The sequence below is a fragment of the Bactrocera latifrons genome, unplaced genomic scaffold (genome assembly GCF_001853355.1).
Source record: "Bactrocera latifrons isolate USDA-ARS-PBARC rearing strain unplaced genomic scaffold, ASM185335v1 scaffold_132, whole genome shotgun sequence".
Classification (NCBI taxonomy): Eukaryota; Metazoa; Arthropoda; class Insecta; order Diptera; family Tephritidae; genus Bactrocera; species Bactrocera latifrons.
The window spans coordinates 838,543-843,735 of NW_017534764.1; the positions used below are offsets into that span (position 1 = coordinate 838,543).

At 34.6% G+C, this 5,193-nt stretch overlaps 1 pseudogene; it reads left to right on the forward strand.

Annotated features, from left to right (window-relative positions):
* The window catches only part of LOC108965033, a 2,684-nt pseudogene extending 1,479 nt beyond the window's left edge, over positions 1-1,205 (forward strand).
* The last annotated feature ends 3,988 nt before the right edge of the window (positions 1,206-5,193 follow it).

A 5,193-nucleotide genomic window follows, 5' to 3' on the forward strand; every position in this document is an offset into this window, starting at 1 on the left:
CCAAGAAACTGATCCAGTGGTAGAGTTAAAATATGAAAGAAACTGGTCACGTACATGTGTAACGCACACCATTTGATGGCCTTGTGTTTTCAATATTTTCATTTGTAGCCTCTTGGACTAAATATTCCATAGCATAGAGTTCATTATATGTATATTTCATGAAGCAAATGTTCTCGTTCACGAATCGTATTATGTAAAGCACAGCAGCTTATATAATAGTTTAAACTTTATTAAACGATAACAGAATTTCTGTATGAAAAATTCGAAACGTATTTGCAAACATACCAAATGCGCATTCCACTACTCGTCTTGCTCTTGATAAACGGTAATTTTATATTATTCGCTCATTTGTCAAGTTCCTTCGTGCAAAAGGTTTTAGAACATTCGTAAGAAGTGGATAGCTTTCATCGGCGACAAAAACAAAAGGTAWGCATTCGCAGCTTTCTGAACATAGCTTTTGGTTATGTGGTAAATTCAATTGTTTTTGAATAARTTTTTTTTCCAAAATTAGAGTGTTTGAAAACACCACTATCGCAATTTCGTCCAAAGTCATCAACATCAACACAAATGAACTGTTGTTAAATACCTGAAATTATATATTAATTAATTGAAATTTTTGTATACCCATCACAATTTAAAAATTCCAAATTTTATATCTTGCAGTAGCAACATACAAAAATAAATGGACAAATTTACAGAACTCATACTCGAGGAACTCATATTTGARGGAAGAAAAAARCAAACCATCTGGATCCAGTGGTAAGCAGAAGCGGAAGTGGTACTTGGTTGATRCATTTAGTTTTTAAAAGAATTTGTACATCAGCATCGTGAAATGAGCAGTAATTTACCTGTAAATAGCCCTGATGTCGAAGGACAAACTACCGACATGTCGCAAAATAATTTTACCGATGCAGTAAGTACTTACAAAAGCAGTCAAATACGTGCGAAGAAGAGTAAGATATCATCTATATCTGAGATGATAGCTGGACCAATGATTGAGTTCCTAAACTCCAAAACGAAGCAGAAACCAAAAAAAAAATGGAAGTGAATTATTTTTTAAAAGTTTGCTTTCTGATTATGAAAAACTCTCCAGCAAAAGACGAAGACTATTCAGAATGCATATGATAAATAAAATGAATCAGTTACAAGAAGAAGAGGAAAATTAATATTTAAGTACTTCAAGGTCATCATCGGTCATGGGATGATCTAATATAGTACGAGGGCTGCTATATATATTTCTGGCCTAATAATGAAAATAGGAATATTTATCAATGAAAATGATTTTATTGTTTTTCAAAATATTCTCCATCAAGATTTATATGCTTCAACAGCATCTTATACCGACGAAAATCGTTGATCACGCATTATTTTCTTGATGTGTTGGAATAAAAAGAAGTCATTGGGTGCCAAGTCAGGGCTCTATGGCAGATGACCCATCAATTCGATGTTTTGTCCGGTCAAAAAGGCGCTGGTTTGAGCCGATGTGTGAGAGCTCGCATTGTCATGGTGCACAATGATTCGTCTTCTCTTGTTCGTTTTTCGARTTTCTCCGAAGACTTCAGGCAAAGAAATGGTGGTGTACCACTCAGAATTGACCGTCCTACGTTTCTCAAGCGGAACAGTCGCCACATGACCAGTTTTGCCGAAGAAACAGGCGACCATTTGCTTCGAAGTGCTTCTTCCACGAACAACTTTCGTTGGAATTGGCTCGTCTTGGAAGACCCACACGGTCAATTGCTGTTTTGTTTCGGGCTCATACGCATAGATCCATGTTTCGTCACCTGTGACGATCTTATAAACGTCTTTTCAAGCACCGCGATCGTATTTTTTCAGCAACGAGAACAAACCTTTTTTACGGCCAGGTGTTCATGCAATATCGAATGTATGCTGATRGGAGAAATGCATAGGATTGCCTCTAYCTGAAGGTATGTTATATGAAGGTCTTGCATTATCAGTTCACGTACGGCATCGRTGTTTTCTGGCACAACGGCTGSTTTTGGACGACCTTGACGGAATACGTCTTTGAGCGAGCGTCGAGCAYTTTGTACCAGTTTTTCACAGTGCTACAGGATGGCGCTTCATAACCATACAAAGATTTTAGTTCATCGATGCACTCTTGTCGTGATAATCCACGTCGAAAGTTGTGAAAAATTATCGCACGAAAATGTTCACGAGTTAATTCCATTTTTTGGCCGAGATGAATTTTTTAATTCCCTGTAAATAAAGCAATTCACGATTAAATGACAAAACGTTCTGAGTGATGTTATGCTAAAAAATGTCAAACTTTCCAATGGAAATGTCAGATTGCTTATGCCGGTATTCTGCTTGAGACGATTGTCTCATGTCTCTAATTGTCACTATTGTAATTTAGTGATTCTGCTAGTTAGGAGTCTCATTTTGGTATTCTGGCCTCCGTATATGAATACAAATAATTATTAATAATTTATATTTTCATATTGATCATTGTAAAATTTTACCAAAGAAGGGATTTTGAATTAAAAATACATTGATTTTAAGTTTAAAAAGCTATTTGTTTTTACTTACCGTAGTGTTATAATTAATCTTTCCGCAGGAGTTATGCTTTTGCGGTAGTTCGTATTTTGTTTAAAAATTAAATGTTTTATTAAAGACAGCAAATATTCGAATGTTAACACCTGCATCCTTGTGAAATTTGGAAATTTTCTTGGATTCTCAGTTCAGAAATCAAGTTTGTAATAACATTTTCTGAATCACGCTTCTGGTTGTATGGATGCACCCACCATTCTCTTTTATTTCTTTCACTTCGTTCACAAAACTCATTAATTGAAAATAGGATTGGCVCAATTTCATCGTCCGAATCCGACGACATCTTTGCGTGAACTGATTCGTTTTCTTCTTTTTTCGTTTATTTTCAATGCACACCAAGCGAGACAAAAAGATAAAATGTCACATTGTGCTTCGCTTGGTGTGGGTTAGAGCCCAAGATGTTTTTGTGTTTTATTAATCAAAGACGTTTTTGACTAATCTGGTGTGGGCTCAGCCTAAGATGGCGTACCTTACTGATGAAAAATTTTTATATCGATAGCGTCATTAGTTCCGATACATACACTTTAATGGAAAAGCGAGAGATAGATGGAATTTAAAACTATTATCTATATGATGTAAATGTGGTTGTAGTCCGATTTCCACATTGTGGCAGCGGCAACTAGGAATATCAGTAGTATGTTATGTAGCAAATTTGGTTGATATCGGTTAAGTTGGTCCAAGTTCTTATTTCTTATGGACTGTACAATTTTTCGATTGTCAAAGCATGGTTCTATAGTATATCTTAATTTAGTGCTCAGTTACAGCAGTTTACAGGTTTTCGTTTAATGGCGTTTTGTGAGCGTAATAGTGATCCGATTACTCCCATCTGTAATATCAATCTCTTACGATGCCAAGAGACAGGTGTACCAATTTTTTTTACTCAAGGTGTAGCTTAACAGACGGACAGACAGTCACCCGGTCTTGAACTGGATTGAATCAATAATTTTCTGAGAACTATTTTTTTATAGTAATTTGCAAAATATCCATACATTTGTACGAAAACTGAAAAGAACTTCTAAGACTATCATAATAATAATAATTTACTTATTTTTAGTTGAATTTGATCATTTGACGTCCAAAAGAATTATTAACTTTCAACTTATTGAGATTTTTATATATTTAATGCTTAAAATAACAAAGTATGCGGGGCAAATATATTATGAGATTTTATAAACGTTCAGTAAAAGAAGCAGAAGGTTTAACTTAGCCTGTAGATCGTTTAAAAGATTTGCTGCTATAAAAAAACTCTTCAATGACATTCCCTTCGTATCGATGATACCATGAGTAAGTCTAAGAAATATGGCGGTTGGTGATATTGGARCAATTAATAAGTTCTTTCTAAGAGATGATATTAGTCGACAAGCACCGGGAGAAAAATCCATTAACTTGTTCTCGGTAAAAAATCCAAAAATAGACCTTAATGTTGCAGTTGTCGAATGACACAATATATTTAAGAAACAAAATCCAACTATTGAAATTGGAAATTTTTTTTTTTACAATCAGCGGCCGCCAAATGTATGCCTCGTGGCGGAAACTCCTCTCAATATGTGTTATATATATCATGCGAATCTCAAATTGTTGATGGATGGTGTTCATAAAGTTTGTTCCACTATAAAGGTTTAGTATGTTGATATCTCTGTGGTGAAAAAATGTATGAGAAACGATTTTAATTACTGCTATAATATAATATATTAGAAATCCGACCATTACGTTATAAAGGAAATATGAACGTGTAGTGGAAGCAGTGGACAAATGAAAAGGTTCGTTTTCGAATAAAAGTTATGAGAGCTTGTAATTATATTTAATATATATGTTTAGCGTTTGTTATACGCCGCAGGATTTCGRATTAGAAATAACTTAGTTTTTTGTTACTGGTCATGCGCCGTGGAGAGYGTCGAGGCAATTGTAAAAAGAACGTTATGGTCAGCGATAAAATCCCGAGAATAAACCATATTAACAAACGAGTAAGAAAGGACTAAGTTCGGGGGCAACCGAACATTTTATACTCTTGCAACCTTCAAKAATCAAATACAGGGAAATACTTTAAGGTTCAAAACCTCAACGAGCGGATCGAAATCCAGCAATTTTATATGTACATATACAATATATAACTCATACAGTGTTACACATATAGTTTGTTAGATAAACTAAAATCCTTATATAATATATAGTATATGGAAGTTGGGATAGTATTGATCCCGATTTTATTTATTYTTCCCAATACCACATACTACAAGCATTAACATGGCTCATACTAAAAAATCAATCACATGGAGTAAAATTAGCCGAATGTTCCAAAATTCGAATATCAGTTATATAGSAGTTTTCGCCCAAAGTTATCTATTTTCGGCACAAAGATACACTGTAAAGAGTAAAACACACTCTCTCTTTTCATTGAGATAACCCACATATTGGTCGATAGTAAAAGAATCAASTGAAATTTAAAATTGTTATATATGGGCAATAGGGGACTGGGGCACAGAAATATGAGAAGAAGGATATGTACTAAATTTTGTCGAAATCGSTCGGTCAGGTCCCGAGATAATGGATTTCATAAAAAAGTGAAAGGTTACTCGGCCATCGTTCAATTTTTACACCGGCTCCCATAAAGCTCACTCTTACCATCTC